General features: G+C 37.2%; 1 long non-coding RNA gene across 2 annotated transcripts in view; it reads right to left on the bottom strand.

The window, feature by feature from the left end:
* LOC144324249 (uncharacterized) overlaps nucleotides 1-27,279 on the bottom strand; it is a 113,817-nt gene that overhangs the window by 86,225 nt on the left and 313 nt on the right. For both annotated transcript variants that reach the window (XR_013389775.1, XR_013389776.1), the window contains exon 2: nucleotides 21,504-21,595. This is a non-coding gene — a long non-coding RNA (uncharacterized LOC144324249). The remainder of the gene's footprint in view (nucleotides 1-21,503; nucleotides 21,596-27,279) is intronic.

Raw genomic sequence — 27,279 nt, 5'->3', positions numbered from 1 at the left:
ATATGTTTACAACATGGTTTACTGAATATTTTAAGTTTACTGCTGAGACCCACTGCTCAGAAAAAGATTCGTTTTAAAATATTACTGCTCATTGACTCTATACTCAGTCACCCAAGAACTCTAACTGAGGGGCACCTGGCTGGCTCAGTTAGTAGAGCATGTGATTCTTAATCTCAGGGTCATGAGTTCAAGCACCATGTAGGGTGGGGTGCCCACTTCTAAAAAGAACTCTAATTGATATGTACAATGAGATATGCATGTTGTTTTCACACCTGCCAACACAACATCCATTCTGTAGCCCATAGAGCAAGGGGTATTTTCAGCTCTCAAATCTTATTACTGAAGAAATACATTTAATAGGGCCATAGCTGCCACAGATACTGATTCCTCTGACAGATCTGGGTAAAGCAATTTGAAACCTTCTGACAGATCTGGGTAAAGCAATTTGAAACCTTCTGGAAAGCATTCACCGTTCTAGATGCCGTTAAGGACATTCATGATTCATGGAAGGAGGTGAAAATATCAACATGAATAGGAGTTTGGAAGAAGTTGATTCCAACCATCATGGATGGCTTTGAGAGATTCAAGAGAGTGTAGAGGAAGGAACTGCAGATGTGGTGAAAACAGCAAGAGAACTGGAACTAGAAGCAGCGCCTGAAGATGGGGCTGGATTGCTGCAATCCCATGATAAAATCTGAACAGATAAGGAGTTGTTTCTTATGGATGGCAAGGAAATAGTTTCTTGAGTTAGAACCTACTCCTGATGAAGATGCTGTAAAGACTGTTGAAATGAAAATGAAGGATTTAGAACATTACATAAACAGTCAATAAAGCAGTGGCAGGGTAGGAGAGGATGAACTACAATTTTTCAAGTTCTAATATGGGTAAAATGATACCAAACAGTATTGAGTGGTATAAAGAAACTGTTCATGAAAGGAAGAGTTCATTGATGCAGCAAACTTTATTGTGTCTTATCTTAAGAACTTGCCACAGTCACCCCAACCTTCAGCAACCATCACCCTGAGCAGTCAGCAGCCATCAATAGCATGGCAAGACCCTTCACCAGCAAAAAGATTACAACTTACTCAGAAAGCTCAGATGATGGTTAGCATTTTTTAGCAATAAAGTATTTTTAAACTAAGGTATGTATATTGCTTTTTAGACATAATGCTACTGTACACCTGATAGCAGTATAGTGTAAACATAACTTTTATATATAGTGGGAAACCAAAAAATTCACTTGACTTGCTTTATTGCAATATTCACTTTATTGAGGTGGTCTGGAACTGAACCTACCACATCTCCAAGGTATTTCTATATTTTAAACTCCTAGAAGCTCTTTTGAGTCTTTTTCAAATCTGCTGGGTCATGTTTTATGTATATTTTCAATCCCTTCTTTCTTCAAATATATTTAACATATTTTATATTCCATGCCTGGTAATTCCAATAGCTAATGTTTTGTAGTCTGATTGTGTTTGTTGTTTCTGCTGGCCTTTGCTCATGGTATATTATTTCCTTTTGTATTTTGTGATTTTGACCATGAGCACATATTTCTTTAGAATTTACTGATGGGAATTCTTTGAAGCCTTTTTTGAAGATGGTTTCCCTTAGAATAGATTTGCATCTGCTTCTTCTAGGTGCCTAAAAACAACACATTAAGGTTTACTTTAAATTTAATTCTTGACTTCAGTGTTTTTGGAGTCCCAGGTATAGTGTGAATTTGGGCTACAAGCCTGTGTGAGTGCTGGCTATGTTACAAATTCTCAGTTTTTTCTCTCCCTTCATTTACAGTCAACTCTCAAGGCAGGTAATTTTCCTTGCAATTTGTTGGGGATGGAGCAGAAGGTTTCTTTGTAAGTTCATCTTTACACAAAAGGAGTAGTCTTTTCGGGACCCAGATTTAAGCAGAGGGGTTTATACTTAGACTTCTCACTTTGTGCACACCTTAACCTCTGCATTCACTCCTTTGGCAAATGTCCTCAAGGCAAAGCCCTCTCTAGGCCTTTGCTTACTTCCTAGGTCCCCACTTGCATTTAGTTCTTGACCTCTAAGTATTCCTCACTTTGCTACCAGCATAAAATGCATTTCAAAAGATTAAAAAAATACTTTGTCAACTATTTTTAGTTGCCTTCAGTGAGAGGACAATTCAGGATATCCAGTCTGTCATATTGTAGAATGGGAATTTGGGGATGTCTGTCTCTGTCTGAGAATTAAAATTGATCTCCAAAGTCCCTTCTTGGATCCTCCTATCTCCTTATCCTACATACTTTCTCTCTTTAGACTATTTTATTCATTCCTACTACTTTGGTGCTTCTTGCCAATGATTCCCTGAACTATACCTCTGTATTAGTTTCCTATAACTGCTGAAACCACTTTACCAGAAATTTGATGGTTTAAAACAACACACATTCATTTTTGTATGGTTCTGGAGCAAAAGTTGAAGTCAGTTTCACTGAGATAAACTCACAGTGTCAACAGGACTGATTGCTCCTGGAGGCTATAGGGGAGAAATCATTCCTTGCTGCTGCTTCTTTTTTTTTTTTTTTTTTTTTAATACTTTATTTATTTATTTGAGAGAGAGAGAGAAAGAGAGAGAGTGCACAAGCAGGGGAAGCAGCAGAAGGAGCTGCAGAGGGAGGAGAAATAGGGAATCAGATGCAGGGCTCAATCCCAAGACCCTGAGATCATGACCTGAGCCTAAGGTAGACGCTTAACCAAGTAAGCCACCCAGGTGACCCCTTCCTTGCTTCTTCTAACTTACAGAGGCTTCTTGCATTCACTGAATTATGACCTCTTCCATGCACGCTCCAACATTTTGCTTCTGCCATTACTTCCTGTTCCCTCTTCTGTAGTCACATCTCCCACTGTCTTGCTCTCATAAAGAGAGTTCTGATTATATTTAAGGTCCATGTGGATACCAAGAATTCTAACTTAACGGCATCTGTAAAGACCCTTTTGCCATGTAAGGTAACATTTACAGGTTCCAGAGATTCAAATCTAGGTATCTTTGGGGGCCATTATTCAGCCTCCCACAAGTTCCAATCCTAATCTCCAAACTCAAATCACCAGTTTCCTTCTCAACATCTTCTACTGGTCGTCTCCTAGGCACTTTAAACTCATTTTATCTAAAACTGAACTATATTCACCAGTTCAGTTAGTGACATCACCATTCCTTCCTAGCAACCAACCTCAAAGTTGATACACACTGCTTTTCCTTCACTCTTTACATCGAGTTGGTCACTGAGTTCTTACTCAGTCTACTTCTAAAATGTCTCTCAAATCTAGTCCTTTGTCCCAATTGCTACTTCCAGACCTTGTTATCTTCTGTAATTGTGACCTAACTGAACTCTTTACTTCTGTTTTTCTCCCACCTAAAATTACTCTGTTGTAAGAGAATATCAAGCAGACTCGTCACTAAGCACAGAGCCTGTTGCAGGGCTCCATCTTGTGACCCCGAGACCATAACCTGCGCTGAAACTAAGAGTCAGATGGTTAACCCACTGAGCCACCCAGCTGCCCCATGAATTATCATTCTAAAATGCCAATGGAAAAAAAATTGTTTACATGAAATAAAAAAATAAAACCCCAATGACTACAGTACTCTCCTGTTAAAATCTCCTCAATGGTTCCATCTTTTTCTACTCATTTAAATCCAAAATCACTCAAGGCCCTTTGCAATCTGGCCACAATGTATGATAAGATCCTCATTGTTGCCATGCCCTACCAAGTACCATGTTTTCTTACCACTCAAACTATACTCTGTTTCCTGAACAAGTCATGCTGCTCCTGCCTCAGGGCCTTTACACAATCTATTCCCTTTGCCTTGTGAAAGGATTTAAATCTATAATGAAACCAGATAATATGATCTGAAGAACCTCACTCATGCGTCCTCAGGAAAATAAAACTTAAGGAATGAGAGATAGATTTCCCATAGATGCCTGATGTATAGAAAGCCAAAACTTATTCCTTGACCAATGAAAATTCACCAAGAACTCCTCCCCACCTTCAAGCCAATGACCTTGCTACTTAGACACTAACTAAATTCCCCTTTCTTTGCACTCCTTAAATATAGCCTGCCCAAACCCTCAATGGACTCGCCTGTAGATTGCTAGTTTGAGTGTCTCAAGTTGCAATTCCACTGCTATTCCTGAGTAAACTCAATTTTTGGTAATTTGAGCTTTCCTCAGTTTACCTCTTATATATAACTTGACAGCCTGGAAAATTTTTCCTTATCACCAACCTAAAACTCTTTCCAAACCTTCAAGAACCAATTGAATTCTTACATTTTCTAGGAAGCATTATAGGACTCTATCACACAGTTAGGATTAAGGCTCTGTTAACACTTCAGACATTGATTCAATGATTCACAATATTTATTGAGAGCCATTTATGTCAAGGACATTATGGAAAGCATTGGGCATAAAATAGTGAACAAGGTATAAATAGATCTTTCTCTCACAGGACTCGTAGTCTATAGGAGGATACAGATGAATGAGTAAACAGAGTATCATGTAAGTGCTCTCACAGGAAAAGCATAAGATGATGCAGGAAAAAACAGGAGGGGAAACGTGCTGATATGGAGGATCACCAAGAGGTGATAGCTAATCTAAAACTAAGCCATGAGTAAGAATCAATGAGGGAAGGGGGTTGGAGAGAGAAAGAATTCCATCATGAGGACCACATTGTGGTCTAAATGTGGCCCCCCCCCCCCCCCGCCATTTATATGTTGAAATCCTAACCCCTACAGATGCTGGTATTAGTAGGCAAGGCCTTTGGGGAGTGATTCAGTGAGTCAGGGCTCAGGACAGAGACCTCACGAACAGGATTGGTGCTTTTATAAGAGATCCCATAAGGGTCCCCAGACTCTTCCACCATGTGAAGATACAAGAAGTCTGTGATCCAGAAGAGGACCGTCACTAGCCATGCAGGCACACAGACTTGAGACTGCCAGCCTCCAGAGCTGTGAGCAATAAATTTCTGCTGTTTAAACAAAACTGACATAAAAATATCTAAACAGTTGTCAGAATGGAGGGACACCTCATGGGATGGAAGCAACATGACTGGGCAGAACAGATTTCTTTCCAGGGTGGTCACAGGTGCTTTGGCAGGGACACAGCCCTGCTTTCTAGAGGACTCTGGGTGGGTGCCAAGGGCCCTGCAGGGCATGTGGGAGCCAAGGATGTCTTAGAATTGCCACAGAACTTAGAAACATCTCCTTGCTCTAGTGTTTAAGTCTATACAGAAACCTTCCCAGAGAGCCTTAAGTGGATTTTTTGACATTATAAAGTGATTATTAAGTTATCCTATTGCTCTTTGGCTACCTTCTGTTTTTCTTTTTTCTTTTTTAATGATCTCTGGGATGACATTTACTCCAATAACACCAGGCTGCTGTAAGTCCAAACACTGGGATGGTATTTCTCCTCACAGGTTGAAAACAAATGAGATATATTAAAATAAGCAAGGTATACCCACTTGTGCATCGTGTCCTAAATGTTTCTTGCTTTATATGCATCTCCTCTGCCCCATTTTATCTTACTTTTTAATTTAAGCCATTTCAAGAGATCTATGTGTGAACCAGTCAAGTCTGCCCTAGGCCAGCCATTCCTGGACTCACAGCCCTCACAGCAGCAAGGTTGCCCCTATGCCAGTGTTTGGACAGAATCTAAATTCTTGATTTTTGGGTAAGGTGTTACACTTTACATGTACTCAGCAGAAATGTGTGTGTGTGTTGTGTTTTTGTTTGTATAGGTGAAGTTTTCTATTTTTGTCTAATATTACCAGTCTTACATATATATATAAAATTATGTTATTTACCAGCCAAGTAGCATGTGGTATTTTGTTACAGTGACCCAGATAGACTGAGACACAGTATATATAAAAGCTTCAATATAAAAGAAAACACAGTACATTCGTAGCACTGAAGAAAAGGTCTGGAAGGCTGGAGTGTAGAGAATGGGGTAGGGAATGTCAAAAGATGAGGATGGGGTATAGCAGGAGTCAAATCCTACAGGGCCCTGCAGGCCATGTTCAGAAGTTGGGTCTTTATTCTAAGAGTAAAGGAGAGCCACCGAAGAGTTTTAAGCATGAGAATGACATAATCCAATGAATGTTTTAAAAGATAATTCTGGTTGAAGCAAGGGTAATGGATGTAAATAGGAGAAGAATATCAATTAGGAGGTTATTGCAGGAAGCCAATTAAGAGCTCACAGATAGCTAAGCAAGGCAGTGCTAGTGGAGACACACAAAAATCAGATGGATTTGAAAAATGTATAGGACATTATGAAGAAGACAGAGTCAAAGATGCTGCTCAGGTGATGGGTTTGGGCTGCTGAGAATGGTGGAGCCAGTCCCTGAGAAAGGGATACAGAAAGAAGGTGAGCCTACAGGGAGGCTTTGTGTTTTAGCACTTGGTGGAGCAATGCTTTTTGTGCACTGCTTTCTATCTCGTTGTCTCACCTCTGACTTCCATACAGCTGAGGGCAACAGCTCCCTGCACTCTGACAGGAGCCCACCTCTGCTTTTTTGCCTCACCTCTTTCTCCGGAGCTGGGGAAGTCCATTCAAACTGTGCAAAGGTACAGCCCGTAAGTGCCTCAAGTTACCATTTTCCAGGGGCAATCTTCAACCAACGAGTGCTAGAAGCCGGTGGATAACACCCCTGCCTCCCTTCCTTCAGAGTGACAATTCTGAGTCACAGGGACAGTGATTACTAGTCTATGCTCACAATGATTACCAGTCAGCCATGTATCAGCGTTTCCTCCTCCTCTCACTATTCCGGCTCCCTCACTCCTTCTTCCTGGAACTATCATCCCAAATAAACTTCATTCATCTAAGCCCTTGTCTTAGGCTGAACTTGAGGGAGAGAGCCAAACAAGATAGGACTTCAAAGTGAAGATCCAAGTTAGCCCTTCAGGAGAAGAGAGATGGAAAAGAAACATAAATGTGTGTTTTCTTCCCAACAAAGGCTGAAAAATGTAGCAGTAGATGAAATAATTCAGTGAGAAGAAAAAGGGGCCTGTGAGGGAACCTTGAGAAACAGTAATGTTTCAGGCTCTGGCAGAGGAGACAAGGTGACTGACAAAAGGATGACCAGAGAGAACAGGAAAGAACCAAGAAGGCTTGTAGACATGGAAGCCCAGGGAAGAGAAAGATTCAAGAAAAAGAGAGAGCTCCGTTGTGCTAAAGGCTGTTGAGAAGTCCAAAAAAAAGCACAGAGAAGTAGCCATCAGATTTAGCCAAGAGGAGTCCATTACAACTTGGTGAGAAAACAACTCTCCAAAGCACGATGAGGCTTAAGCTAGCTTATACAGAGTTGAGTGTTCGTGCGGAAGGGAGATATATGGAGAGAGTGAATATGGGGAACTCTTTTAGGAAGTTCAGCTGGGGAAGGGGAGGAGAAAATCAAGAAGATAGCTTTTGAATGACTTAGGGGAGTGTGTATGCAAAGACGGGAGAAAATTGAGCCTGTCCCAACTGTTTCAGCTCATAAGAAACTAGGCAGAGAAAGAGGTTGAAGGTCAGAGAGAATGAGGAGCTATAAAGATAATGAGTTTCTGAAAAAGAAATCTAGGGTGATTTCCAAGTAGATAGATTAGATTCAGTCTGAAAGAAGGACTTGCCTTCCGCTGAAATGATACTGTGGTTTCTTGCCTCTTTCAGAGATTATATAGATATGGAATCCCAAAGCATGGCCATACTCCTTTTGTACTAAATTGTCTTAATCTAATACATTTTCATTGAATTTAGCTATGATAATACCTGATTAATACATAGACATATATATGCCCATCAACTAAATTACTGGATGCTGCCATGGTATTAGGACTGGAGTCCCTCAGATGTTACATGGGTATTTGCTTGACTTCTGTGAAAAACCCATGTTTCTCAGGTGAGAGAGAGAGAGAAAGGGGAGCATCATTAAACTTCGGTGTAGCAATCTGGTACCATGTGACCTCATCTGCCTTTTTCTAGGGGAAGTCAGCAAGCCATTCACTGCTTTTGGGTCTGTTCCTCATTTATGAACTGAGACTAATATAGTAAGTATTTATGATACAAATTATTCCTGAATATTGGTCACAAGTTAAGCTTCCTTAAGTTAAACCTTTATTACCTATAAGGTTATAAAAGAAGATAGTGTTCCTGAAGATCCATTTCATACTATAAAATATCAAAATGAATCATGAAAAGACAACTATAACAACGATGATTTTCTAAGTTTGTGAAGAAAAAAAGTCAAAGTTTTAAAGGATCCTCCTGGAGGATTCTTCTTTCTCAACTGGCTGAGGCTTCTTAAAATACAAATCAATTAAAAAATTTCTAGCTAAAGATATTTTATTTCTCTGATAAATCTCCCTGAAGCAAGTAAATGCTTCAGTGCTCTGAAAACCTTCAAACTGTGATCAAAATTAGGGCCATCTGTGTAAAAACTATCACTGTAGATTCAGTGGGTAGAAATTTCTTTGAATGTTAACATTTTCCTTATTGTGGCACTCTCTTCCTTCTTTCCTACTCCTGCAGCTCCTCATCTTCTTCCCATCTCTGCTCCTGATTTTATCATTAAATGCCCCTAGCACATAGCAGCCTTCCTCTTGAGTGGATTTTGTAGGCAAATTATTTAATGCTACCCTACTGGTTCTTGTGGCTTCTCTGAACAGTTAATGTTTTGCCAACTAGCCTCTGACAGTGATCCAATGAGCTTTCAGTTGCGATTAAAACTTTGATGTCTTGATGTTGCTCTTTTTCAATATAAATGAACGATGCCTTTGCAAGAGCATTGGCTCTTGCCAATGAATATGGATTTGCTTCACCTACACCTGCGTCCATAAAATCAAGTTTTTCTACTTCTAGCACCAATCAACATAAAAGCAGCTTCAGTTTTCTTGTTTCCTGTGATAAGAGTCATATAGGTAGTCCCACGGCGAGATTTGGCCAATACTAGTAGAGTAATATTTATAATAATAAAGGTCGTAAAGGCAAAGGTCTAAAGTGAAGCAACCCTTCTATCTGTTGTGAGGATTAAGAGCATCAAGGGTTTTAAAAACTACAAAACCTTATACGAATGGGAGGAATTCTTGAAATCCGAACCTGTGTAATATATACAAAACACACAAACCAAGCAGCTACTAATGTGTGGTTCATACAGGCCTGTGTAGTTAGAATTTGAAGCTTTCCTTTTCCATAAAAATCATGGCTTCATCTCACTGCGTTAAAAAACCATTTTGGTCACCACAGAAGAGTAACACCAAGTGAACCATATACCTACGACCAGGAAAGGAGCTGCTCTTCATCCAGTGTCCTCCCTTCCCTCCCTCCGTCCCTCTACATCAACCACTGTCCAGCTCTCTGGCCTTTTGCAGAGCTCACTGTCTGCAACTCTGGAATGACATCTCTCATCTTGGAGTTTGGGGGCTTGAAAAATTCTGACAGACACCCATGAAAGCACAAATAGCACTGTCCCATTCAAATCTGAACCAGTCCCCTAGCTCAGCGACAGACTGTTAAATAAAAAAGTTTGCCCCTCCCCCAAAGCTTTTAAAGGATCAGTGTTCCCTTTGTTTAAATACAAAAGAAGGAAAGAAAAACCGAACTAACTTGCTATAAAACAAAGCAATTTGAAATTCTAGTCACATTCTGAAAAAAGTCAAGAGATCATTTTTCCACAGGAACCCCCATTAATGCCTCGCGTGACTTTCAGGAAGGCTTCAGGCAGTAGAATGCCTCAGAAATTCAATCTGGGTTTTAATGTCCCACCTACCCCTGTAGTGCCAAAGTGCCAAACTGGCTCTGAGAAAGAAGCCCCAAAGCAATTGTCAAGTCACTTTCTCCCTTAAATTTCCAAAAATTAACAGAACATGGGGATGTACACTCACATGCATTAATTCACTAATGTTTATTAGGTCCCAATCACACCTACATATACTGTCCCCTTCTCTTTGCGGCTCATGATCTGCTTCTAGTGTCTCTTACATCACTAAAACAACAGTTACAATAACAACCACAGGAATTTTCATTAGAATAAACATGATCAGTAGTCCTTGCAATTTTCCATGAAAGCTTAGATAAGAAAAAACAGAAAAACATGAAATATGTTTCCCTTGAGTCCCATCACGATTCATTTCCGTGCTTGTTTCCATCGTTAGTTACATGAAAGACAAGTTTACATATTTTGGGGGTTCCCATCAAAGACTAAACTACAAGAAACAGACGTTTGGACCTGACTGTGGTATGATGCTTCCTAGTTTACAGAGCACCTTTGTATTCTTGATTTCCTTTCATCTACACAATAACAACTGTTGGGGAGGTATTATTGTAGATGAAGAAATAGGATCTCAGAGAATTCAACTGCCACAGCTAGGAAGTAACAACACTCAAAACGGACCATCTGATGCTTTCCCCCACCCCAAGTTTCCTTAGATAGATGAATACAAAGATAATAAGACTTAAGGAGTGATAATATGTGAAAAGCTCAACTCTCAAGGATATAGAAAGATGAAAAAGTGAGAGGATCAGAAAAAATACCTTAAAAAGACAATCCTGATTTTTTTATACACACACATCACTGTTTATAAGTTTTATATTATAATCTATTTTTCCTCTAACAGCTCCGATGGTGTTAATATTTTGGGAAAAAACTACACAAAAACCATTTTAACTAAGGCGTGTTTCTATTGATTTATTTGTGGTGGTGTTAACACTGGAGCTGCTTGTAGGCTATCTTCTCACACATAATAATTATTATTTACTGATGGCAAAGCTCTGTGGATGCAACCAAAGTGTCAGTGACATAAAGAAAAGCCTGTTTAAATGATCTGCAAAGCAGGGCCACAGCTGTAACTTTGCCCTGGCAGAGTCTGTCAAGTAAATAGCATGATCTTTTCAAACACAGCCATATTATTTTCTTCCTGGCATTTGTAATTTGTTAAAATGCTCAGTGTACATGCCTTTCTTCCTAATAACAATGGCAAATGGCCAATCTCTGTACTTATCTCTTGCACACACATTACTTCTATGTATATTTGATCTAGTTTCTATATTTGAAGGAGATATGTGTATACACACACACACACACACACACACACACGAATGCACCTCGCTGCAAATTTCAAACAGCATTCTGTGACTGCTATGATATAACCAATAACTCAGTGATGTAACACTCAAAAATGCCAAATAAAACAAGTTCATTTGAGATGCTATAAAAGTAGCCCAAGATCAACCACTGGATCTGCTGAGAATTAAACACACACACACACACACACACACACACACACACACATACCATGATGCTTCAAAACTGCTGATATTTGATTTTGTAAGACATACTCCATCTGATATTTATAGGCTTAATCTTATTGCCAGAGCCCCAAGAGCGTCTGTCTGGGATCCCAGCCATTGTCTACCAACTTATTTGTACCTTGGTAGATATGTGAATATCCAACAGCTTTCTAATTTAGAAATGATGGGTGGATTTTCAGTAACTTTTATTTTATTTATAACTCAGAGATTAGATACTAAAACAGGAGCCACCCAACATCACTGCCAAAAAAAATTGATCTTTAATATAAATCCTTTTAGGCATGACTTTTTTCCACATACAATTATACAATCTCAGGATTTGACAGAATCTTGAAGGTTATTGAAGCCAACCATTCTTTCCAGCCAATTCAGTGCATTGGTTAAAAGTTGGGGTTCTGGAAACAGATTGCCCAGGCCTTCACACTTACCATCTATGTAATACCAGGCAAGCCTTCAGACTCTCCAAGCTTCTGTTTTATTTGTTATATGGGGATAAAATAGAACGTCCCTTCTTGGGTTGCCATAATTGAATGCAATAGCACGTGGCTCGGTATATGCACACAGTGGGTGCTCAAGAAACGTGGACTATTTAGTTCCTATGACAGGAGGGGATCCTACAGTTATCTTTCCACATGGTGACCCAGCCTTTGGTGAAAACCTCCAGTGACAAAGAATCTTCCATCTCCTAAGGGATATCTCTCCTAATTCTGAACACTCAGATTCTTAAAGGGTCTGCCAGAGTTTATATCTCTCTTCCACTTGCCTCTTAGTGACCCTAATATGCTTCCTTGGACCTTTCAGGGAAAAAAAAATCTGTTCTGCATAACAATTTTTCCTTTAAGAAAAAAAAAGATTTTATTTATTTATTTGAGAGAGAGAGAAGGAGTGGGGAGGGAGGGCAGAGGGAGAAGCAGGGAGCCTGATTCGGGTCTTGATCCCAGGACCCTGAGATCATGATCTGAGCTGAAGGCTCAACTGAATGATCCACCCAGGCAGCCTCACAACAATTTTTCCTTTAAGTAGCTCAACCCAAGGTAATTTGGCTCTTTTTTCCTCCTGTGAGCCTTTTCCCCCTGTGAAATATCCCCAAATCTTTTCCTCATGTGTCATGCTTTCAAAGTTCCCTCCTCATCACTACCATGATTATTCCTGTATAAATCTCTTTTGGTTTATGTCCATACAATATTCTTACAAGGTGATACACACAGCTAATGAAATAGCCTAGGTAAGGACTAAGTTAAAAACATATGAAATTCTGATTCTGAATAGTGACAGTTTTATTTCTTCATTCTCCATCCTTATACCTTTTATTTCATTTTATATTTTTGTGTGGATCAGTGCTGAATAAAACTGGGAGCAGGGGCCAGGCAGTAGTAAGTATCCTTGTCTGTCTGCCTGTCTGTCTATATCTATCTATCTATCTATCTATCTATCTATCTATCTATCTATCTATCGTAAGCTATACACCCAACATGGGGCTTGAGCTCACAATCCCAAGATCAGGAGTCACATATCCTACTGACTAAGCCAGCCAGGCACCCCCATCTTTTTGATTTTGAAAGGAAGGCTTGTATCAGCAAGCCCTACTACGTCAAGCACATTTTGACAAAACTTGTGCTAGGCCTACCAGAAATGGAGGTGGGACTACAGGAGGCATAGAGGTTTTCTGAAAAAGGTATAATGCCTGTGATGTTTGTATCAGACAACCTCAAAGAAAAACAAACTGTTGAAACTGTGTTTTTCCTACTCTGTTTGGCTATGAAGATTGTCTACCTTATCTTAAGGATAAGGATATACTTTTGATTACACATTCCTCAACAATTGTTGAAATATGAGCCAATAAAATAAATGACCTCAAGCATATCTAAATCAAACATACACTGAGGTTTGGTTCTTTTGATGGTGTTGTAGGACTATAGCTTCCCTGATTCTGGACCTTAGCTAAGCTTTAGTAACAAAGCCTAAGATTTCAATAGTTTTTTGGCAGCCAAAGCACACTGATGCTAATAACCTCAAAGCTCCCCTAACCAGATATTATGTAATTAGTATTCAAAACCCATGAGCTGGTTTGTAGTCCTATTCTTATTAAATATTATATGATGGAAGATATAGGTAAATAGTTATATTTTTAATATTATTTTTTGTAAGTAGGACACAAAAGGCAAAAATATAATAAAGTGATTGACAGATTTAACTTAAAAATTAAAATCTTTGTGTCAAAAAATAAAGTTCATAAACAAAATACAGATGACAAACTTGGAAGAAATATTTGCAATATGTATTTCAAAAAATGGTTAATGTATTTAATATATAAAAGCTCTTAAGAAACATGAAGATACATACTGTAATTGAAAAATGAACAAAAGACATGAACATAAAGGTCCTAAAACAATAAAAATAGGCAATATAGATATGAAAAAATACTCAGCTTTACCAGTATTGAAAGAAACTAAAAATAAAGCAAGACTTAATTTGTATTTATAAAATTGACAGGAACTTGGAAAATCATAATATTCAACAGGTAAAGCAACAGGGAAATAGACCAAGATTCTTATACACAGCTCAGGGTTTATCAGAAAGAAAAAACTATAACATTTTTCCAAAAATAATGCCACAAGAATATTTATAGGACTCTTATAGATAAGAAGTGGGGTGACAGGGTAAGCATTCTAATTGCCTAAGTAAAGCATACTGATTAAATAATAATGATACAGCCATCCAATTGATAGAATAATATTTAATGATTTGGAAAAATGTTTATAATTTTAAGCAAAAAAAAAAGGTTAGTAAACAGTATTAGAGCATTATCCTGAGAGTCTGAAAGGAGATTGGGTAAGTAAATGATAGTATATTAAAATAATATTTAATGATTTGGAAATATGTATGATTTCTAAGTGACAGTATTTAAAAAGTAGTATTATTATCCTAATTATAATTTTCACAAAACAAATAGACTGTAGAAAAGAGAATCATTTTCTCAATATTTGGCAATAAGCATGTATTATTTTTATAATAAAAAATGTTTTCTTAATGTAATCTTGTTACACTTAGACATTGTTCCAGGTTGTAGCATCCTGCTAAACAATGTGTTTTCCTCAGTGAATTTGATAAGCATGCTTTCAACAAAGGTGGTGATAAAAATGTTAAAAAGAACAAGGTCAAAGGGAGAACTTTATATTAAAAACAAAAGCAAAAGTAAAAATAAAAATAAGGACAAAAAACAACCTCCCTCAAGGCTGGAGCATTTCACTAATTAGTATCTTTTGGGTATGCTCACTTAATAAGTTTTTAATTCACTGATTTACACTCAGATTTAGTGAAAATTTCTCAAACTTGTCCAAAGATATTACATGTCTTAATGAAATATTTTGCTGAGCTCATATACACATTCAGCCACATTCGCTGATAGTCTCTTGATTAAAAGAAATACAACTAATTTAGGTCACCTTAAGAAATCAAGTTTCTTACAAGATTACATGTGCAGTACATAGACCTAAATAGATCCCAGAAACCCAGGTGGTTCTGGTGAAAATGTGCCCTTTCCATATATCTTTTGCTTCTGTCTGGAATTTGCTTTGGTCTCCTTTTGAAACTCATTAGCCAATCCCTTCTACATTGTCCCACTCCAAATGACAGAGATAATCTGATTAGCCACCACTGTGCATAGAAGAGCCCAACTCTGTTTCCCTGAGCAGGAGGCTGTGGGTGAGTCATTTTCATCTAGAAAGAAACACTGGGTAGGACAGGCACTATGACTAATGTGTCTGATATTACTGATTTGCTAGTTCCACCAAAGAAGAAAGTGAAGTTCAAATGACATGATTGTTCATATTAAACACACTTTGCCTGATAATCACTAATTTTGCTTTTAAATATACTCATAGACCATATATTTTAATGCATGAGGAGATATATGGAATGCAGTGAAAAAGTTTAATTTTAGATGTAATTGGAATTCTAGATATGAAAGAAAGAGAAAACGGGAAGAAGTAATATCTGAATAAATAATGACCAAGAATTTTCTAAAAATCCAATATATATTTCAGCCACAAGATGTGCTGTGAACCTCAAGAGATTATGAATTTTAAAAGATTACAAATTCACATCTAGACACATCAAACACTGAAAAGCAGAATCTTCAAAGTAGAGAAAAAGATACAATACCTTCAAAGGAGCAAGAATTAGATTGACAACTGACTTTTCATCAGAAATAATGGAATGGTATAAGAGCAATGGAACATCATCTTTAAAGATTTTACCAACCAAGAATTCTATACCCAGTGAAATATTCTTCAAAAATGAAAGCAAAATGAAGACATTTCAAATCAACAAAATCTGAGAAGATTTATTACTAGTAAACTGATACTGAAAGCAAAAGGGAATACAAACCCAGAGAGAAGCATGGAAGTGCAAGAATAAAAGAATGAAGAGCAATAGAATAAAAACCTGGGTAAATCTAAATGAACATTAACTACATAAAACAATAATAACAACATGCTATGGGATTTCAACTGTACGCAGAATTAAAATATGTGACAATATTAACACAAAAGGCAAGGCAGGGGCAAGTATAGTGCTCTAAAGTCCTTGTATTGTCTGGGGAAGCAGTATTTATGTGTATTAGATTCAAGGATGATTTTTTCTCCAGGATAACTACAAAAGGAATAATAAAGAATGTAGACCTAACAAGGTAATAGGAGGAGGCATAATTTTAAATAAATCCAGAGAAAGCAAGAAAAGAGAGGGAAGGGAACACAGAAAAGTGGAAAAAATAGAAAATAAATAAGATGATTGATTTAAATCCAGATATTTTAGCAACTTTAAAATGTAAATGGACTAAAGTGTTCTATTTAAAGACAAAGATTATCAGACTGGATTGGAAAAAAACCTATATACTGCTCACAAGAGATCTATCTTAACACAAAGAGGTTGGAAGTAAAACGATGGGAAAAAATACAATCAAACATTTACCAAGAAATGTAAAAGAGCACACTGTAAAACAAAAGCATTTCTAGAGTTAAAGAAGAACATTTTATACTGATAAAAGGTCAATTCACCAGGAAGGGATAACAATTCTAAATTTCCAAGTTCCTAAAACATTGTTTCAAAATATCATAAAGAACAGGGACAGAACTAAAAGGAGAAATTCACAATCAGAATGGAAGATTTTTAACATACCTTTTTCAGTGACTGACAGAATAAATAGACAAAACATCAAGTTTTGGAAGATTTGAGTAACATATTTAATAACCATGACCTAACTGAACTCACATAGAATGTTTCTATTAGTCAGGGTTTCCCCTAGAGAAAAAGAACCAAAAAGAGACATGAAGATATATATGGAGATTCATTATAGGAATTGGCTCACTCAGAATTATGGAGGCAGAGAAGTCCCACAATCTGCCATTTGTAAGATGGGGAACCAGGAAAGCCAGTGGTATAAATCAGTCTGATTATTATAATTCAGGGGAGCCAATGTAAATTTGAGTCCAAGATCAAAGGCCTGAGAACCAAAGGGCACCTAATATAAATCCCAGAGCCCAAAGGCCTGACTTCAAGGACAAGAAAAGATAGATGTCCCAGCTCAAGAACAGAGAGAAACCTTTCTGTCCTTTCTGGTTCATTCAGGTCCTAACAGATTGATGAAGGTAGATCTCTTCACTTAGTCACTGAATCAAGTACTAATCTCTTCCAGAAACACCCTCACAGACATGCCTAAAAGTAATGTTTTACCAGCCATCTGGGCACCCCTTAGGACAGTGAGACTGACACATAAAATTAATAAAACATCACGACACTGCATCCAACAATTGAAGGAAACACATTCTTTTCAAGTGTACTCGGACATCTCTCAAAATTGACCATATGCTGGGCCATAAAGCAAGTCTCAACAAATATCAAAGGATTGGCATAAGTAAACTGAGTATGTTTTCCTTTTTTTAAAAAAAATTTTTTGATGTATTTATTTGATAGGGCAGTGGGAGCTGCAAGCGGAAGGAGAGAGAGAAGCAGGTTCCCTGCCGAGCCACCATATGGGGCTCAATCCCAGGATCCTGGGATGACCTGAGCCAAAGGCAAACGCTTAACCAACTGAGCCACCCAGGCACCCCCTGAATATGTTTTCTCACCATAATGGAATTGAGCTAGAAATCAATTGCAAAAAGATAACTAGAGGTTGCCTAATAGATGGAGATAAAAACAATATACTTCTAAATAACCCACAGGTCAAAGAAGAGATCTCAATGGAAATTGGAAAATATTTTCAACAAAATTATAACAAAAATACTATATATCAAAATTTGTAGAGTGAAGTAGAAGGAAAACTTAAAAGATAACTTATAATTTCTAATGCATATATTAAAAAGGAAGAAAGTCTGGGGGCGCCTGGGTGGTTCAGTTGGTTAAGTGTTGGACTCTTGATTTCAGGTCAGGTCATGATTTCAGGAAAATGAGATGAAGCCCTGCATAGGGATCCATGGGCAGTGTGGAGTCTGCTTAAGATTCTCTTCCTCTCCTTCTGCCCCCTCCCCAACTTGTACATGCTCTGTTTCTCTCTCTCTCTCTCTCGTAAACAAATCTAAAAAAAAAAAAAAAGAAAGTCTGAAAACCAATGACTTATATATCCATCTAAAAAAATCATATCCAAAGAAATAATGGAAAATTAAACCCACAGAAAATACAAATAAGGAAATAATGAACAGAAAACACATGCAATAGAGAAAACCAACATGCCAAAATATCCGTTCTTTGTAAAGACAAATGCAATTCTAAACCTCTGCCAAAACTAGTGAAGAAAAAAAAAACAAAGAAGGTACCAAAAAACCAGTGTCAGGAAGAACAGGAAAGACATGGATATAGATCCTACTAGCATTAAGAATACACACATCACACCTATCAGAATAGCCACTATCAAAAAGACAAGAGATATCAAATGTTGGCAAGGATATGAAGAAAAGGGAACCCTTGTGCACCATTGGTGGGAATATAAATTGAAAAACTATATGGAGGTTCCTCAAAATATTAAAAATAGAACTATCATACGATCCAGCAATTCCACTTCTAGGTATTTATTTGAAGAACACAAGAACACTAAGTTGACAAGATAGATGCACCCTCATGTTCACTGCAGCATTATTTATAATAGCCAAGACATGAAAGCAATCAACATGTCCACTGACAAATGAATGGATAAAGAAAATGTGATAGATAAATAGGTAATAGAATATTATTTCACCATAAAAAAGAATGAAATCTTGCCATTTATAACAATAAAGTGGACTTTGAGGACCTTGTGTTAAGTTAAATAAGTCAGACAGAAAAAGAGAAAAACTTTACTATCTCACTCGTTTATGGAATCTAAACAAACAAACAGATAAACAAACCCAAACTCTTGGATATAAAGAATAGATTGGTGGTTGCCTGAGGTAGGGCCGGGGGTGGGCAATATGGGCAAAGGCGTCAATAGGTACAAAATACCAGTTATGAAATGAATAAATCACAAAGATGTACAGCATGGTGACTATAGTTAATAATACTGTATTGCTTATTTGAAAATAGCTGGGAGAGTAGATCTTGAAAGTTTTCATGACAAAGGAAAAATTTTTAACTATGCATGGTGAATGTTAACTTGTTAGCTGGACTTATTGTGGTGACTGATTTGTAATATATGTAAGTATTGAATCATTACATTGTACACTTGAAGCTAATACAATGTTATATCAATTATACCTCAATTTAGAAAAGGAATATAGGGGCACCTGGGTGGGTCAGCCAAGTTAAGCACCTACCTATTGATTTTGGTTCAGGTCATGATCTCAAGGTCCCCCGGTAGGAAGTCTGCTTGTCTCCCTCTTTCTTTGCCCCTCCTTCTGCTTGTGCACTCTCTTTCTAGAATAAATAAATCTTTAGGGATGCCTGGGTGGCTCAGCGGTTGGGAGGCTGCCTTTGGCTCAGGTCGTGATCCCGGGATCAGGGATCGAGTCCCACATGGGGCTCCTGTGGAGAGCCTGCTTCTCCCTCTGCCTATGTATCTGCCTCTCTCTCTCTCTCTCTCTTTCTCTGTGTGTCTCTCATTAATAAATAAATAAATCTTTAAATAATAATAAAAAATAAATAAATATTTTTTAATTTAAAAATATAATAAGAGGAAATTATTAAAAAACTGCATGCCAATGAAATGAACAAATTCCTAGAAATACACAATTTGCCAGAGTAGAAAAAGAGGAAATAAAATCTGAGTAGTTCTATACCTATAAACAAAAATTGAATTCATAATTTTAAACTTTCCCACATATGAAACTCCAGGCATAGAAGGTTTCTCTGGTGAATTCTTCCAAGCACAATAGGACAAACATGGATCTTACACGAAATCTTCCAGAGAACAGAAAAAGAATATTTCTAACTCGTTTATGAGGTCAGTATAACTGTGATGCCAAAAGTTGGCAAGAACATCACAAGACAGGAAAAGTCCTCTCTCTTATGAACATAGATGTGAAAGACCCAGATAGAGTATTAGCAATTAAGGCCAGCAGCACTCTTTCTAATAGCCCCAAATTGGAAAAAAAGTCAAATGTCCATCACCATCTGTATAAATAAAATTCATGGTATATTAAAATAGCAAAATATTATGCAGCAATGAAAATGAATAGTTTTTATTTACTTCTGTACACAGCATAGATGCACCTCTGCAAATGTAATGTTAAGTGAAAGAAGCAAACACAAAAGGTACATGATGCAGAACTTCATTTACACAAAAATAAAATCAGGCAAAATTAACATACAGATACAGAAATCCAGATAATAGAGATGTTAGGAGGAAGATGGAGATAATGACCGAGAGGTGACTTAAGTGGGTGTTTCTGGGGTGTTCGCAGTGTTCTGTTTCCTGATCTGGTGCTGGTTTGACAGGTAGGTTCACTTTGTCAAGCTCTACACCTACAACTTGTATGCCTTTTTGTGTATATGTTACATTTCAACTAAAAGAAAAAAATAAAACCATTCTAGCTTCTTAATGGAATTGATATCAATCTCACCGTTTGTGTTACTCAGAATTGATCATCCTGCTCATAAAAATTAGAACTCTATTTTATTTTGTAACTACTTCTTTAAGGACTCTCAAGTCATTAGGGTATAAATATGAAATGGCTTTTATTTTTCCAATAATCCCCCCATCTAATTGTGCTGCGACCCTGCCATTTTCTTGCTGGGTGTCAACTCTCTTAATATCACACTTTGGCTTGATTCCATTATTCAGCCTCTTCAAGTTATTAGGATCATCTCATTCTGGCAAGTAAGGTTCAGTTTCATTCATTTTCAATTAGGCTTCAAACTGAATTAAAAATTATTTTTCCTCCCTTCCCTCCAGAGAAAGGCAGACAAGTTGGCTGTTAGTGGCTCAAAGTATGCATGTGGGGGGGTGGGGGGGAGTGACTTTGAGAGCAGGAACGCTCAAATCTTCACACCCTTCCCTCTCCTTCTTTCTGACGCTTCCTTTGTGATGTGAGGGCAAGAGTAGGAACAGGTGAGTAGATCTCTTATGCAGCCCCTATATGGGAAGACTGCAGTTCCCTCTCTATAGGATGCTGCTGTTTCCCTAGTTAACCTTGTCAGACTTCTGACACTCTATCCTGGAGAGTATCCAAGTTCTGAACTCCTCCCTGGCAAGGGTCTCTGGGGTACCTCCCTGCTGTCCAGTTCCTTGGGGCATATCTTAAACCTACTTGTCCTCTTCCACAAGGGGCCCAGCTAGCAGCCTTAGAGAAGCCAATGTGGACTACTGCCACGCCCCTTCCCTCCCAGAGGCCATCTCCCTGCTGGCCCCTCTCCTTGTCCTGGAACATTAAGCCCCGTGGTCAAGGAGAGATAAGAAGTGAGACAATCATCAGTCTACAACCAAGTAAAGTGGAAAAGTTGAGGGTTTCTAAACTTTATAATAAGCAATTCTCTTGAGGGCTTTCTCTAGACTTTGAGAGGAAGAAGTAACTCCCATCTCTTCTCTTACAGTGACAATGGGGTGAAGGGAGGGAATATGGTATCCTTACGAACATTCTACTCCACAAAAGCCTTCTCCGCTCACTCTTATACTTCAGGGAGGAGGGATGCAGTGGTCTGGGGAATGTTGAATGGTAGGGCTGTTTCACTCTACTAACATTTTTTTAGTAGGCTGGCCTAACCACAGGAGATCCCCGAGTTCAGAAAATGTGAACTTACCACCTTCTGTGCACAGCTTTGGTACTTAGCCAGGGCCCAGCCAACATCTCTATTGACATCCTATTGCACTTGTCTCCCATTACTTGGAACTTCTGGTTAATCGTCATAGAATGTGTTGAAAAAAAAAAAAAAAAAAAAGAAGAAGAAGAAGATGAAGAAGAATTCTGTATTAACTAAAAATACAGTAGGAAAGGGAATGGGATACAAGAATAATTGGAATGATTTTCTATTTTGCAAAGCAAATTTACATCCAAGAAAATTTAGAGGGCTAGGTTATTCATCTACATAAATACAATAAATAATTCAAATTTATTTGAACTCTTTACCTATGTGTATATTTTTTGTTTTAATACTCAATTGCCCATTTACAGGATTTCTACTCATACAACCTTGATGTGATTAAAGGTAAAAAGTGAACCTGACTAAGCAATGTGTAGTATGCTCTTACAGACAAAAGTACCCTATGTTAAAAGCACAGAATCACAATTTATAACAAGCAAGAGGTTACAACTGTATCGATATTGAGTGCAGAGGGCAATATTTTATTATAGTCAACAAAAGGTAAAGATTAATTTTCTTCTAGAAAGAAAAATGATGTGTATTTTACATCATGTAATATAATATTAATGTAATATAAAAATATCATTAAGCTCAGCAATACTATCATTACTAAAAATGGAACTTATTACTTATTTAATAAAATGGCCACTTGCTTCTAATCAATATCACAATTCACTTGACAGATCTGAGGTTTCCTGAGGCAGGTTTTGCTTTGCTGATCTTCTTAGGTTTGTCCTTCCCATCTCCCACATAGTTTGATACATGGAACAGTTGTTTGCTGTAGCAGACGAGCGGCGCGCTTGTCTAACACAAAGAAATGTCACAGAACCAAAAAACTATAATATACACAGCATTCTAATATTCAATGGGGATGCCTTTGGAGATAAAATATTAAAGTCAGCTTTCAAATATCACTTAATATGGTAAGAAAAATTCCTTTCATGAAATTTGACTTTCTGTGTAACTCATAACCTGATTCTTTCTTATAAACTTGAAAAATATTATGAGTAGAATATATTATACTTGGGATTCAAAAAGCTTCTGATTATTCATTAACAACTTCAAGATTATAAGATTATATTTCAGGTTATTTAGATTTTTTAATGCAGATGCTGATGTAGAATCATATCTGAAAATATTATATCCAAGCATATGTTTTTTAGATTTATATAAATTCTTAGAAATGTCTCACAGATCATTTTAAGGCAATAAATTGAATAACATGTTCTCTGTTACATATTGTTTCTAAAGTTTTTATTAGCATCAAAAGGTAAGAATTTATAACTTTATTATGCCAAAGAGTGATTTAAATAACTCCCCAAATTAGTTTCTTGTCACATGAGATAATACACTATTACCAGACAACTTTGCCTCCTGTCAAAGAGAAAGAAACTACTCCACTAGGCTCAATATTTTTGTGAAAATAAATATTTATGAAAGTAAACCATGAATGTATTAAACCCCAGCAAAAAGCATTAAGCAATTATTGGAGAAGCTATTATTCTGACCATCAACATTCATATAAAAAAGTAAACAGTTTGACTTAATAGGGTCAGTTATGAATCTTACTGGGAATGATTCCCATGATTTTAAGAAGGAAGACTCCATACTTCTCTTTAGATTCTGAGTAATAGGTCTAGGATATAGGAAACTAAAATTATATTAGTCTCTTGATTACGTGAAAATGGATTCCCTTCTTTGTTCTTATTTCACTAATGTGATTGCCTACAAATATTGTGAGCACCAACAAAATAATATTTGGAAAGTTTTTTCAGCCCTTTGGACCATCAATAATGACAGGATTCTTTTTAAACCACAACTTCTGCCTCTAATATACTCTTTTCTAATATATTTTTACACCATTATTGCCTCTTCCTTTCAATTTATTTTAATAAGATTTCTTTTAAACTATGAAATGCATGCTTATTGCAGGATATTTAAATAATAAATATAATTTAAAGGAAAAATACCCATTATGCTATCCATTTTTTCCTCCAGGATTTTGATGAAATAACTGCCATCTGAACAAGTGTTCCATATCCTTTTTTCAATGCTAGGGAAAATGTTTAGGAGAATTCACTCAGGCTTTTGATAAATTTGGTTAACATGCATGTACTGTTTTATGGGTATTCATATCCACTGTCTTTACTAGGAAAGCAATGGAGATGTTGTCTTGCAGGTACAATCGAATTCAGAAAATCAAATGCTGGCATGATTTCACTCCATTGTAGGGGTTTCCTCTTCACAAACAACATTTTAATAGATCTGTCAGTGATAGCTATCACTAACAGAAAGCCTTTTCTATTGATACAATCTTCACATCAATCATAATAAAAAGTCTGAAATCAATTCCACAACTCTCAGGTGGTAAAGTGAGAATTTTAGGTGATTTGAACCCTGCTCTCTCTGCTTCCATGGGTATTTTTTTCCACTATAGCCCAAAACCTCACCATTAATATCCTATTCTGTTTAACTAGATCTGTGGTTGGACACTTCAAATGCTCCTTCAACAGCTTTTTTTGTTTGTTTTAACTAATATTGATAACATTGGAAGTAATATCTTTGTATATAAAGCTTTATTTATAGTGTTTATGATTATAACCCCAAAACAGAGCCTTAAAATTTGGATTATTGTGTGAAAAGCAGAAATATTTTTAAGACAGTTTGTCCATATTGCCAAAAGCTTCCCTCAATGAGATTGTTCAAATTATAATTCAATCAGCAGAGCATGAGGCTTCCTAGTTCACTATGCCCTTCATAAAAATCTTGGCTAATTTAATACATGAAAATTGATTCTTTGTTGCCAAGTTTAAATTTTCAGGGGACACTATAACGTACTGTGTCCTAATATATCAACTCTCTATTCTATAGAATGAACCGTATGTAGGAACTGGCTAAATCCTTGAACTAGAAATGAGAAGATATGGGTCTTTAGATCTTTTATTCCCTTTATTCATTCCATAGTTACCCAGCTCCCACTGTAGGTCAGGCACTATACTAGTGTTCAGGATATAAAGGTGAAAGATCATCCCTGATCTCAAATAGCTTTTGAACTAGCAAGAAAAACAGACACGGATAGACAATTCTAGTACAGCATGACTAGTACTGTGACCAAAGTAACACAGAGGAAGATGCTTTGAGAAACAAAGAAGCCACTTAAGCCAGCTTCAGGGAGGTCCTGGAGCCTTTTTTGGAGATGCAAAAAAGGCTTAGGTTCCATGCTAAAGAGAAGCAGAACTTAGCTCACTTTTCCCTGAAATCTCCAACTAGAATTACTTGCTTCCTCATCTCTTTTCCTTTACTAACATATACATACTTATTTGTTTCTACCTCTCTCACTGGTCTGAGCTTCTGGATGAGGAGGGACCATATCCCTAATTAGCCTAGTACAGCGCCCCCAAAAATAGTAGGACTGCATTAAACATGTTAATAATTTTGAAATTCTAGCCATGTAACTATTTCCTCCCATACCTTCCTAAATACACCTTGACATTTATGCAAATAAGTACGATCTTCCTTGTGATGGTAAAAGTAAAACTGCTCACCACACACCAATAAAAATGGCTAAGAGAAAAGGATCAAAGATAACAAGTGATGGTGACAAATTTGAAGCCACAGGAATGCTCAGACATTGCTGGAGGCAATAGAAGTTGGTACAACCAAAAACTGTTGGCGGTATCTGGTACAGCTGAGTCATACCTCACAAGCCAGCAATTCTACACCTAGGAATAAGAGCAACACAAATGCATGCACATGTTCACCCAGAGGGATATTTTCACCAAAAGTGGCATCATTCATACATAACAGCTCCAAACTAGAAAATACACAGATGCTCTCCAACTGTAGAATGGATACACTTACTGTGGTATGCCACGAACAGCAAGGAAAAAGAACCTACCGTCAACAATGTGAATTTCCTAAAAATTATTTGGAGGACAAAGAGGCAGATTTTTCTTTTAAAAAGCACTCAATAAAATAAATAAATAATAAATAAATAAATAGCACTCAATATAGAATTACTTTTGCAAAAAGCATATAAATAGGCAAGATTATTCTTTGGTATTAAAAGTCAGAAAAGGTCTGTTACAGTCAGTCACTAACTACAAGGGGACTAGGAAGGGCAAGCTTTCCAGAGGGCCTGCTAAGGCTGTATTTCTTGATCAGGTTACACATGTATATTCAGTTCGTGTCCTTTTTTGTAAATATATAATTGTTTGAGGTTTTTTTTTTTTAAGATTTTAAAAATTTATCTGAGAGAGAAAGTGCGATTGGGGATGGGGAGCAGAGGAAGAGGGACAAGCCGACCCAGTGGTGAGCGCAGAGCCCTACATGGGATACATCCCAGGACCCTGCGATCATGACCTGAGCAGAAATCAACAGCCCTTGGCTTAACGACTGAGGCAGCCAGGTGTCCGACTTGAATGGTTTTTAAAAAATAAAAAAATATATATATATATCTTAGGGATCCCTGGGTGGCTCAGCGGTTTAGGCCGGCCTTGGGCCCAGGGCGTGACCCCAGGGTGCTGCGGGCTCCCTGCATGAAGCCTGCTTCTCCTCTGCCTGTGTCTCTGCCTCTCCTTCCATGTATCTCTCACGAATAAATAAATAAAATCTTTTTTAAAATAAATAAATAAATAAATAAATAAATAAATAAATAAATAAATAAATAAAAATACATCTTAGGAATCCCTGGGTGGCTCAGCGGTTTAGCACCTGCCTCCAGCTCAGGGTGTGATCCTGGGATCCAGGATCCCTGCAGGGGGTCTGCTTCTCCCTCTGCCTGTGTCTCTGCCTCTCTCTCTGTGTTTCTCATGAATAAATCAATAAAATCTTTAAAAAAATAATAATAATACATCTTTTTTGAGACAAAGCTGGAAGACACAGAAATTTCTTTTAAATTTTAATCACCCACAACCCACCACCCAGAAATAAAAACTAACATTTTGGACTATTTCCTTGTCTTTTTTTTTTTTTTTTTTTTAAGCCAGGGTGCTTGTACCACCTCCTCCACCTCTGCTCCTCATGTATCCACACACATACATTTTGCAAAACTAGGTTGACTTCTAAGTTTTTCCTTTCTTTGAGGTAAATTTTTACTTAAAACTAATCCATTCCTGAAGTAAGTCAATCGGAGAAGGACAAACATTGTATGTTCTCATTCATTTGGGGAATATAAATAATAGTGAAAGGGAATATAAGGGAAGGGAGAAGAAATGTGTGGGAAATATCAGAAAGGGAGACAGAACATGAAAGACCCCTAACTCTGGGAAACGAACTAGGGGTGGAGGAAGGGGAGGAGGGCAGGGGGTGGGGGCGAATGGGTGATGGGCACTGAGGGGGGCACTTGACGGGATGAGCACTGGGTGTTATTCTTTATGTTGGCAAATTGAACACCAATAAAAAATAAATTTATTATAAAAAATAAAAAATAAAAAAATAAAACTAATCCATTCCATCAAGTACTCCTCAGTGTATCCACACACATCTATTTTGCAAAATTAGGTTCACTTCTAGTTTTTCCTTTTTTTTTTTTTAATAAATTTTCCCTTTATTTTTGGTAAATTTTTCCTTACAGCTAACCCATTTAATCAAATACTCATTGCAAGCATTTTTTTTAAAAAAGAGGCAGCAATATATTCCATCCAACGTGTGTGTATATATATAAATGTATCCTATAAATAATTAAAAATATCTTATTTATATGCCTACACAGTAT

The sequence above is a fragment of the Canis aureus genome, chromosome 11, assembly GCF_053574225.1.
Source record: "Canis aureus isolate CA01 chromosome 11, VMU_Caureus_v.1.0, whole genome shotgun sequence".
NCBI lineage: Eukaryota > Metazoa > Chordata > Mammalia > Carnivora > Canidae > Canis > Canis aureus.
Note: the sequence above shows the minus strand (reverse complement) of the source record. Positions and strands in the feature narration are given on the sequence as shown.